The sequence below is a fragment of the Daphnia pulex genome, chromosome 4 (assembly GCF_021134715.1).
Source record: "Daphnia pulex isolate KAP4 chromosome 4, ASM2113471v1".
In the NCBI taxonomy this organism is placed as follows: domain Eukaryota; kingdom Metazoa; phylum Arthropoda; class Branchiopoda; order Diplostraca; family Daphniidae; genus Daphnia; species Daphnia pulex.
Genome location: NC_060020.1, coordinates 6408387 through 6420628, shown reverse-complemented (window position 1 = coordinate 6420628; position 12242 = coordinate 6408387). Strand labels below are relative to the sequence as shown.

Below are 12242 nucleotides of genomic sequence, written 5' to 3'. Positions count from 1 at the left end.
GAATTGTTAACTCGAGTCTCGCTTCTCCCCTATTGTCCAGCTTTAGAAAAACGGCTCGACTCTTTTTTTTTCTGAGCAATTTCTGATGGCCGCGCTTTTTCAGGTGAACACAATCAAAGAAAAGGAAAAAGAGGAAAAGTGGAATGTTGTTATTGTTGTAGGTAGTCAACAGTTGAGAAAACTTGCATCCAATCCATCCCCATTAACCGACCGGTGGATTCTTCCGCGCTCGAGATCAAGGAAAAAAACTTGTTTGGCATGGCACGGCTGGCCATGACTGGGCGGACACACGTCGTTTGGAGAATGACACACACTAGCGGCTATAAGACTATCTCTAGATATGCTCTTCTCTCCATCTGGAAATTTTTTTTCTTCTTCTTCTTTTCTTTCCTCTTCACGGTTTCATTGTAGAATTTAGCGTGCTGGAACTTCACTGCAAGTCAGGGAGGAGATAACATTCCGGAAGGTCGGTTTCCCTATACTCTTCAGTGTGTGTATCAGGTAACAACACAATGGCAGGGGGGCCGGGCCCCCCTGGTTGCTCCCCCATCTCTGCCACCTTATAAAGGCCTCATCAGATTGACTCGATTCGATTGAAATTCAAACAGGTATATAACGTGTAGTAGGTGTATACATAACACACACACACACATACCTAAGTCGGTCTACATTAAAAAAAAAGACGGTAGAAATAAAATATAGAGAAGAAGAAGAATAAAAAAAACAGTACGTAATCCAACACGGATCGATTTAGTTCTCTAGATATAATACCAGTGCCGGAATTTCAGGAATGTTTTTTTTTTTTTCAATTGAAATGAAATCCGGTAGAAGAAGGTGGAATGAAATGCACACGCGAAAAAAAAAATGATAACAAAAAAAGACTTGTGCGCGTAATTTCTCGTCTTTAGATTGGGACATGCACCACACACAGACACACATTTTTCTTACGAGAAAAATAAAAAAAAATAAAGAACGTGGGAAATTCAATCCGGACAAAAAGAAAAAAAAACGTAAGTTCCCTCCTCCTCCTTGAAGAAAAAGGAATTCAAGTACAGAGCAAAATAGACACAACAAAACGTCGGGTGAAGATCTGATGATGAATGGTGCGCTAAACGCAGGGTTGGGTCTAGCCGGTGTGTGTGTGAGCAGTCCGGGGGTTTAAAGTCACGTGGTTGTATGTGTGTGTGTGTGTTTGTCTGTGTATTATGGAGGAGGCAAGTTAACACCGCCATCACTTTCGTCTTACGGTCGACTCTCTCACTTGTCCCGGGCAATTTCCACCGAAAAGAAAAGAACAAGACACACACCTACCGAGAATATAGTTACTGTAATTAGACATAATAGCCCAATTGAATGGGGGATACGGCGAGTCAACAAGCCAAGAATTGAACATGGGAATCATTTCCCCCCGAAAAAAGCTGAACGTGTGTGTGTGTGTTTCGACGTGTACCATCCATTTGCTGTGGCTCCGTTTCAAAGAGTCAATTTCTCAAGAGTTGTTGTTGGTTGTACCAATCAATTTCATTCTCACGATATAATTTTTACGATTTCTTCCCTTGGAAAACTTTCTCTGGAACTTGTGTGCGGCTGTGCGCGCAGCTTCTTTCCATCCAAGCGATCGAGAGCGAATCCTTGCATACCGAGTAATAATGTAAAGATTATAGGCGGGCCGCTTGGCGCAATGATTAGAGAGAGAAAGGAAAGGAGAAGAAGATAGGATTGTGGTTCCCAGCCAATGGCGATTGAGGCTCGTCTCCATGAGCAAGAGCTTGCTTCTCTCTCTCTCTCTCGCGCGCTCGATGCACTTTTCACCTTTGACTCGAGCGAGCCAAGCATACGCCACAGCACGTGTGATTGAACTTTCCCACGCCGAGAGAACTAGTGCCCCCTTCTCTCTCTCTCTCTCGCTTTACCTCTACCTGTCATATAGAATGTACTCAATAATCATTCTCCAGAAAGGTTTTTATTAGCTCGCATTTTTGTCTTCTTCATCTTCTTGTTCTTTATAACCGCCTCATTTTCACAAAGGTTAAGAGATTTCTACTTTTGGGTTGTTCAATTTCACATTATAAAAAAAACGATCTAGCGCGGGAAAGTACAAAAAATAATAAATTAAGAAAACTGATCATCTTATCCAGCTAGGATAAATGCAGAGCTTCTATCTTGACATGTCAATTAAGATTTCGTGACGGAGCAATGCACGCCCGTAAGATTTCCCTTCATGACACTATCAACATTTTTTTTTTGTTTTCTCAGGAAAGATGTGGGATAAAGTCGTTTTCTCTTATCTCTATCATTGAAAAATAAAAGGAGGAAAGGACCAGGAATAAAAAAATTTGAAATCCAATATACAAGACGTCGCTGTTGAGGGTCTTCGACCCTCCACCAAGAGCGCCGATCACACAGTGAATGGCCCTGTTGGAAATCTAATAACTTGGGTGACACGCAAAAGCATTTAAGCAACAACAGCAGCCGCACAACAAGAATTCACAGATGAGAAAAAAATCCAAAATCAAATTCGTGTCAGGAATTCAGGAATGAGCTTCGCCTTCTAAGGGATTACAAGTTACCGAACGGGTTTTTCATTTCTCGTTCGTGATCGACCAGCACGACGATCTTTTCCCCCGTTGTTGTTGTTGTTGTTTATTGAACAAAAAATCATAAAGCACGCTGCCCGTTGCTCCGTGTCACTGATGTCAGATTGACACGGTTACTGATGTCTATCGCCGGTTAAGGAGCGAGTGCGTACGCCGGACAGACCTCCTACAGCAGCGGGTTTTTTTTCTTTCTACTTTCCAAGCCTTTTTTGACTGCCATATCTCTCCATTTCAACGCGGTAACCTTATTCTATTCATTCCCGACTGTCACGTCATCGTTTTTTTCGAAGCTTGTCGCTTGTTCTACTCTCGGCAGAAAGGGGTACGATTCACACTTCGTCACACTCGGCGCGCGCCAGCTAGGATTTGGAAATTCTTCAAATATTATTTTTTTAAAAAAAGGAAATAAAACGAAAGTAGGAAATTTTGCACATCACGTCTGTTTACGATTGCCAAAAGGAGAGTGTCTTAACACTTTTTTAATAACCCCCCCTTTGCGTTTTCCCCGTTTTATTTCGGTCTAAAAGGGTCGACGTGTTTGACCGCACGCGTCGCCGTATTTGCATTTACTGCAAAGCCGTTCGCTCACGGTGGTCAACGACTTTGGTAACAAACAAAAAAATTTAAATCATCTATTTTTTACTACTCAAAAGACAAGACCTTTGGCATCCAACAAAAACGGGTCTGTTTTTTCCCTATTCTTCCTGGAAGGAAATTGCGCGATTTTTTCACAAATTTAAAGTTGAGGTTAGTCGTCAACGGATGGCGCCACTCGTAAAATGGCCAATCACCATTTGCGCTGATTTTCGTACGTCGTAAAGTCATAAAATCCAGAAAACAACATCCACAAAAAGTTATATTAATGTCTCTCAAAAAAGTCTAATACTTGAGAGGAAAAAAAAGGGGACGAAAAAACAAAACATAACACAATAGATAAATAGATGGGAGCTTTAGCTCGTCCCATCGGCCACCACTTTAGTTGCATTTAAAAAGCAAAACACATTGTGTGATGGCTGACGGTTAAGGTGGAAAGAGTTCATCATTATCCCGATATTCCCTCGCATCCAAATTGGTTGGCCGTTTGGTCGTTTTCCCTTATCGGGATCATCCATTCCCAGATCCCGAAAACGGCAGGTTTTGCAAACAGATGAAAATGGCTGGCGCTGGATGCAATAAACTGCAGTCATCGAATTCAATCGAAAACTCCGACCCACAAAAAAACAAAATTTGGAATAAAAACTTCTCTGGCTGTTACCCAAAGCGGAATCGTTTTTATAGTTCTGCACGAAGTCATAAAAAATGTTCCAGTTCCTCCTTTAAAAAAGAAAAAAACTAAGACAAAAACCCTTACAGAAAATGACAAACGCCTACAATAGAAGAGACCACCAAAGTTTGTGTTGGAGATTTGTTGGTTTTTGATTCCCACACAGGTGGGCATAAAGAAAGAGATAGTCCAGGACATCAAAATATGATCCTCCTTTTAGCCCGGTCCGGTGGTGTATCCACATTCAAACTGGCCACATATATTATACGAAACGGCTGACAGACTAATGGTCAAACGACAGTATCCTCGCTAGCTCGATGATGTCTGGTTTATTTGAGGTGCAACAAACAACCTCAAACCTCCAAGTCTCTTTTTTTTTACTCTCTCTCTCGCTATCTCTCTCCCTCCCATCGATGCAGAGTGCAGGCAGCAATACATATAAATAGCAATGGACACAACAGACACACCCCGTGGGCCGTATGGACGGACAGTGGTTGACAATAGAGCGACTGTGTACTGTCGAGTGCAATATAAGGAGCCCCTGCTCCTTCTGCAGTTGCTATTACTACACTATAGCATCGTAGTTGTGCCGTTGTGTTTTTTTCTTTATTCCAGGAGAGACAAAAAGAGGTGTACCACCAGCAGCATCACCCAAAACGGTCCTAAAGCTCTCCCTAGCTATATCTGCCTCTTTCCAACAATTTATACGTATATGGCGGGTGGGTGATTCTGACGACGAGGTGGCGCAGTAAATCGTAAATCCTCTTCTCCTTCTTCTTATTTTGGGGGCTTCTTATAACAATCTACAGATAGACTCCATAGGAAAAGGAGTCGTCGTCGTCGTGTGGAATAGGAGGGCGAAGTAGGAGGCGCGACACATCCCACCCGGACCATTTCAAGAAAAAAAGAACAAAAAAAAAACGAAGTCGAATAGGCCCTAAATATTGGAAAAGAGGAGAGACAGAACGGGTGCAATAGACTCTCCCAATAGCTGTTGGTTGTGTGTGGACTTGGTAGTATTAGACCTGTTCGTCATCCGAGTTGTAAATACTTGTGGCGTTTACAAGATCAGAAAACAACCACCGAGGACCTCCCGGTAGAAAATCTAAGTCGAAAAAGTGGAAGAACAAAAAAAATAAAAGAAGGCCACCTTCATCGGGCACTATATACGTCACTCTTTTAGTGTCCCACTTGCATAACAGGACGCGTAGAGAAGAGCAACAGAATGACCATCATTATGGACTTTTGAAAGACGAAATACATCAAAAAGACACACACGACGGGGGGAGAAAGAAGCCACAAGCAATCGCCAATGCATATCTTTATTATATTATGAGCCTCTTTGGAAGTGAAGTAGAGAAAAAGAGTGGCCTTTTTCTTTAACTTCGATGCATTGTCAGATTGACCAAAAAAGGATCGACAATGTGACAATATCTTTCGCTAAAAGCGCAATCAAGTCCCTATAGTTCCTATACCAATGGCTTTCGATGAAATCTCGAAAAGAGTTTATAGTAGGGGACCCAATATGTTACTCCTGTACAAGAAGCTAGGCAACAAGAGCACACGCCCTTACGGCGCCTTCAAACTCCTTTTTTACTTTTTTAACAAACCAAAAATTTCACGGAAGAACCGATAAGGTAAAGAAAAATTTAGGCAACCTGATTTCGTTGGTCAACAAACTAAACTGTAGCGCAGCAATTATTCATCGCTGCCCTTGATCTCTCACGGTTTTTTAAAAGGGGGAGGGAGAATTGGGGGTGTCGGGATTCAGATAATTACAGGAGCCTTAGCCCAAGCGAAAAAATAAAAAATAAAGATAAAAGGCCTGGCTGGGCGCACACAGACACACAAACACATTTGCCCGATAAATCAGCTCGCCATTGCATCAGATGACTGGAATAAGGACCGAAACCCGCGGCGAGATGTGGCATTTAGTATATAATCTTATATTATCGAATCAACAGGTAGGTAAGGTTGATAGGGGTGAGGTAGGAGGGATCGCACGCCGGGACGTTGGCACGCACCCCAGCACTCTCTTCACTTTTTTTATTGTTGGAAGAAAGAGAGAGAGAGAGATAGTGTACATATAAATGCCAAGGGGTGTGTGTGTGTGTGCCTTTTTTTATAATACATATACTAAGGGAATTCCCATAGAGGAGGGTAGTAAGGAGGATGCCGGAATCCAAGCGTGGGAACGGGACTGTTTTTCCGAGGGGCCTGCGGAGTGGAGCTCGCGCCAAGTTTCAGGGCAGACGCGGACAGCGGCAGGTCGGCAGCTCGCCCGATCATTCGTCAATATTTTTTCTTTTCTTATTTTTTAAAAGAAAGAAAGAAAACACCTCGTAGCGTAAGTCATGCGACGGGAAACCTATAGGCTAAAGGATGAATAAAGCCTCGTGAGTCACGAAACACCCCCCTCGCTCCTCCCGTGCATAATCAACTCAGGCGGGGGGTAAAACACCACCAGCAAAACAACAGTGCAGACTTTTCTCCTTTTTTTTTCTTTCTTTCCATCGGGGATGGAGACTGCCCAGGGTCTGTATGCTCGCAATGGGGGGAATAAAATATCAACCACAATTTTTTCCCCATCTGCATATCCTTACACCATTTTTATTTTTCTCGATGGGATCCGGTTCTTGTAAAAAAAAAGAAAAGAAGAAAAAAAGTCATTCAGGTATTCCGGTGAATGACGAAACAGATCGAGGCTGGTGGATGTGTGGGAAAAAAGATTCCCACGTCTCTATACTAGTCCAACAGACACGCGCATTCTTCTGGTGTAGTGTCCCAACAACCTGTGTGCACCCCCACCAGAAAACAATCCCCCAAACAAAGTTGTTGACTCGTCAATAAAAAGGAAAGACAAACCAACAGAGTCGAAAAGAGATGACAAGTGCCTATCAATATAAATAGATATATGTTTATCCCAGTTTCGTGTGTGTGTACTGTACTTGTACATAGTACAGTCCAGGGTCAATATAAAAGTGGCACATATAGCGGTGGTTCAACCGAGTCCACAGTGGTCAGTTACCGCTGATATGCAGAGAGCTGACCACTTGTGGGCACCGTAAGGCGTCGTAAAATATGAAAACACAAGATAGGGGTGTACACTACAACAAGTAACTCTACCGCAATATACTTGTCTCCTTTCATATTATATTGTAGAGGGGGTAAAATGAAGGAGGTGCAGATTCGATTCCATATGTATACACACGTACATATTCTGACATCTCTTCACGTACAATTGTAGACATCGAGACTTGCGTTTTTATGGTCATATCTCCCCCAAGATATTCCCACTGATCATACACCTTCTATTGCCTCTCATTCAAACTCCAATCAAAGTTTTTGGGGGCTCCAGAAAAAAGTTCACACGCCTTTTGGAGAGAAAAAGAAACAAAACGGTAACGTTTCTTCGTTCCCATTTTACTAGCGAGAAAAGACAAAAAGAGGAATGTTTTCTGGCTTTCACGATTTGAAATGACAGGCTGATAATAGTTGCTGGGTAACCCCTAAATTGTTCACGGTATCGCCCACACAAACACAACAATACAAGATGGTGGACTTACCCCTTTTTCTCGTGTGTGTGTGTGTATGTAGACTTGTCGAGATAAGCCATCGTGAAACAAATGGCCTCCTCCTTCCTGGGAAATCGTGTTATTCATTGGGTCGACACCTCGAGGTGGAAGGAAGGAAAACCGGTCACGATTAGAACTATAGCAATGCTACAGCTAAATGGATATCATTCATCACGTTGTTTGGTCGTAGTCACAGATCACGTGAGAAAGGAAAACAGGCAGTTGAATTGGCTTTAAATGATAGTCAGACGATGGGCAATTTGTTTCGTATGAAAGTTCAATGTCAAAGTCAGAAACAAAGCAAAGCAAATAGGTTTCTGCACGTGGTAATTGCACGACTAATTTAACACGACAACCATCACTGATTCACTCACTTCAAAAATGGCTGCTTCTTGTTTCAGTTTTAACAATGTTGACGATATGTCTGCCAAATTGTTTCAGATTCACCAAAACTGTTAAGAATATTGTGGGAAAATGCTGTTACGTGTTAAATATTTTATTTTTCAAAATAAAAGTAAAAGTAAATTTTTTCCAATAAAAAATTGGAGGAATGCCAACACTGTTCCCACGTAACTTGGATCTAAACGGATTTCGATGCAATTTGAATAGCTTCCGAATACAAAGCAATTCAGGGATCTTGGGTCGAACTTTTAGAGTTTCTTCATTTCTTAGTTCTCAAGACGAAGATATACTTTTGATTCAATTGCAGCCTTACTAAAAAAAAAAATTTCTAGAAAAGCAACAACATTGTACTCTTTTTTTTTTGGGTGCCCCAGTTTTTTTTCCCTCCCGAATTCCATTAAATAGATCCCAAAGCCTTTGAATACGCATCGAGAATACCTGTAGTATACAAGAATGGGGTAGTTAAGAATACGAAAAAAGAAAAAAAAAACGATGGGGGGCTATGATCAGCAGCGCTTTAGAATTTTCCACAAAGTTATTGTCTGCTTGCTTGCATTCTACCTGGTCCTCTAAAGAGGTTACACACACACAGATCGTTTAAAGAAAAACAGGCTTAAAATGTACTATATAGGAGGGGGGACGACATGTATTGCATCGCCCAGGTTGTGTTTATTATTTCCTTCTGGCTCTTCTTCTTCTTCTAGTTAATCCCAAGAAAATGCCCCAATTTCATGAACCGGTCGTTCGCATCACTCACAACGGATCAGGGACATGTGTGTTTAGACGAGACTGGATGGATAGTTCAAAGCATCGGCCTGTGAAATGGAATTTTCCTGTTGCGCAATAGAAACAGAATAGGAAGATAGTGCTATATGGAAAAGAGGGGGAGAAAAGACCAGCAACAGGAGAAAAGGGGGGCTCTCTTGCGGGCAGATGATCACTTCTTTCTTAATTGACCGACCGATAGCTTCCAGCTGAAAGTAGGTAGGGATTTTCAAACTACCCCCGAAAAAATACAAAATCGACAACAAAATAATTTTTTGTTTGATGAATGCCCAAACTACTTTTTTTTTCTTCATCCCCCCTTTTTCTTCCTCCAGTTTGTGTTGTGTTGTAGGGAACTTTTAAAGCTTTTACACGTTTGATGGAGTATATAGAGGAGCCGACGATAGAAAAATAAAAAATTATTTTCAAATGTGTTCAAAAAAGGATCGAAAAAAAAAAAGATTACAAACGTCGAAGTAGAAGAAAACCTTTTCATTCGATTTGGAGCCCTTTGCTGCGCGTTATTCTCTCTCGGATGTTCTTTACGACCCCGGCGTTTGCGTCAAGACCAAAAAGAACAAAAAACACTCGGCCCAGTCTCTTCTGTCTATTAGGTATATTATATATATACCATTGATTTAAGACTCCTATCGGCTATTACACAAGAAGAAATCCATTCGATTGCCTTTTCCCTCTCTCTTTCCTATACAAGGCTATCAGCTAGGAATAGCATTTTTCGGACGGAAAGGTGTGCAATAAGCGCAGTTATATGTGCTGTAGTACATGGCAATCCACATTTACACAAACCCAATTGTCTTTTAAAGAGAAAAAAAGGGGGTTTTTATATTGGAAACGGGAATTTTTTTGTTCAAGTTCTAATAACTTTTGTTCCCCTTCGAACATTTGAAATAACCCCTCTAGAAAAAAAATGGACGATCGCAAAATGATGTAATGTAGTATATACCAACACAACATATAGAGAAACAAAACTGGATGAGGGGGGAAAAACGGCAGCTCAAGGGGGCAGCCTTGCCAGGTGTTGGAGCCGATCGATAGGGTTGCGTTTTTTACACCGATGGACCGCGAGTTGTTGGCCATCATTCACTATATCCAGTGTCAAAACGGTATACGTGTGTATACCTATAGACCGTATACGCCAAAAAGGAAGCAATCGAAGGTAAAGGTATAGATATGGCCATAACTTTTGCCCTTTCATTTTGAAATGAGGGGTCGAAATAATATCGGCCGATCGGGTCTTCCGCGATGGAAGAGAGAGGCCAAACACTTTAATCAAGTCTCAAAGGCCAAATTGCGGCGCATTCCTCGACGTCCCATGTGTAAATCCTGGCCGGGGCACACAGCACAGCACACACACAAACTGTCTACATAACTCTCGACTCTCATCATCGATATATGAGCCATCAAAGACGGAAGAAATAACGGCCGTCGGATCCTCTTTCCTTATTATTACGGCCATCACCGCAAGGATTTTTTCCATCACACGGTTGAACAAGTTAAAAAATAAATACGCCGGTGATTTGGGACGTCGTTAATTTCGCGCATTTAAAAACTTTCCAGCATTACCCGTAGAGTTCGTAAAACTCTCTTTTATAGAAAAATCCAGGACTTGGATATTTCTTGACTTGGGCCACCTACAAGTAGGTTATGTAATAAGTAGGCCTATGTAATACGGAGGGGGGTTGCGTGCTCGGCTTCTACATAATGCGCTGCTGGGCAGATGAGCTCAAAATGGAATCAGACAGGATGAAATAACTCGTTTAACTATAGCTTTTCTTTTTTCACCCAAACGGATCCGATTAATTCCAGCAGAGAAGATCGCGCCAGGCCAGCAGCGGAGGCCGGGCGAGCGCGCGCGCGCCGAGGCGAAAGGCCATACAACCCCCACCCGCAGTGATCCGGCGCCCTGCGCCTCTTCCATCGACGAAAAGAATTCAAAAGTTCAAAAAGATTCTCGCTCTTTTATTCTCTGTTTATATTTATTTTGTCTCTAACTCGGAATGGGGTCTGACGTTCATTTGCATCCGTCTCTTATTTACTCGTTTGCCAGACATAAATGCCCATAAGGAGCGATGCTGATGACTCAACCGCTTGGCCCATATTTGATCAAACGTTCCTCGATCTCGTTTAGCCTAAATACTCGAGGCCATTTATAATGTATAAACGTGTATACCTGTTGAGTAACTTCTTCTCTTTTTTTTCTTTTTCCTGGTTTGTTTGTTGGTTTGTCAGAGAAGATAAGAAGAAAGAAGGAGAGAGATAGAGAGAGAGTTAATCGATCGCGAGGGAGGTCCGTGGGCGCAGCGCAACCAAAAAGAAGCGCCGTCCAAACGGCGTGTGTAATTAAAAAGCAAAGAAAAATAAAAAGGCGGAGCTGGAGATCCGACATCGGATCAAAAGTCTGTACATCAGAGACAGATAGGTACATCCCACCACCGTTTCCACTAAACACTCGGGAAAAAAAAAGAAAATAAAAATTCTGAATTGTTTGAATCGATGAAATTTCTTTCTCTCGGCAGCTCCGGAGGGAATCGTGGGAAAACAGAAAGCGGATTCCCCTAGCGCATATCCCTCACAACCTTGTGCATCATAGAGAAGAGACCTAACAAGATCTGGGTGCTGTGTACCGACGGCCGAATAAGAACAAACGTCACGGTGGCCGGCGCAAAAGTGTAGAGCGTCAAAGAAGCCAATCGAGCAACTGGACGTTTTAGTCTTGGTCTGTCGGAGCCGCAACTGTGTCGACATGTTTACAGGCAACACACACAGTAGGAGCTAGAGAGGCTGTGTGCTGCACACACAAACAACTTGTCAGCAACCAGCAAGCAAGCAGCCACACGGGGGTATATCACCGGCCGAAAGTCGGAAAGAGCTAGAAACAAGATGCAAGTCGAATTCGATTTCAAACCGAGTCGACATCTTCTTTTTCATCAAAAGAGGTTCCACTGCTTTAAGCCGTGAGGATATTTAGACGTGTGTATGTACACAGCACACATCAAGTACAGCGCGACATACATACACAGCCTCCAAAAAATATAAGCCCACTATCCCGCCTATATGTACTTTTCTTTTCTTGTCATGAGAAAAAAAAATAAAAAAGTTTTTGGTGGAAAAAACCTTTGGGTCTTTTTTTTATGGCGCATGACCCACCCCAGTTGACCCCCATACGGTCCCCGAAGAAGACAAAAAAGATAAAAAGAAACCGTATAGCCTATATGTGCATGCGTAAATGGAAGATGTAGAAAAGGCATCTCACATCTCACCGTATCCTCTGTACACTCTCTCTATAAAGCCATAGCGGTCGACCACAATCTGTTATTTCTTACACGCTTTGATTTCCCTTTCGTCTCCAAAAAAATCTTTCACGGTTGTTGTATCTTTTTAAAAGAAGAAGAAGAAACTTCCACCACCACCCCAGTTTTACGCGGGAATATGGGAGAAATGAAAGTTGTTTGTGTACAAACATATACACAAAAACAAGGGGACAAAAACACCGAGTTGTAGCCATAGTCATGTCGTTTCGGTGGTTTCTTCTGATCTTCTTGTCGGCTTCCGCCGCCCCAACATCCGTAACCGTCCCCACCCCCCTCAGCAGCTAGTTCTGATTAAAAAAAGAGAATA

At 42.3% G+C, this 12242-nt stretch overlaps 1 long non-coding RNA gene across 1 annotated transcript in view; it reads right to left on the bottom strand.

The window, feature by feature from the left end:
- Positions 1 to 7814, bottom strand: part of LOC124192843 — a 57339-nt gene extending 49525 nt beyond the window's left edge. Inside the window, exon 1 of the long non-coding RNA XR_006873864.1 lies at positions 7428 to 7814. This is a non-coding gene — a long non-coding RNA (uncharacterized LOC124192843). The remainder of the gene's footprint in view (positions 1 to 7427) is intronic.
- Between the last annotated feature and the right edge of the window lie 4428 nt (positions 7815 to 12242).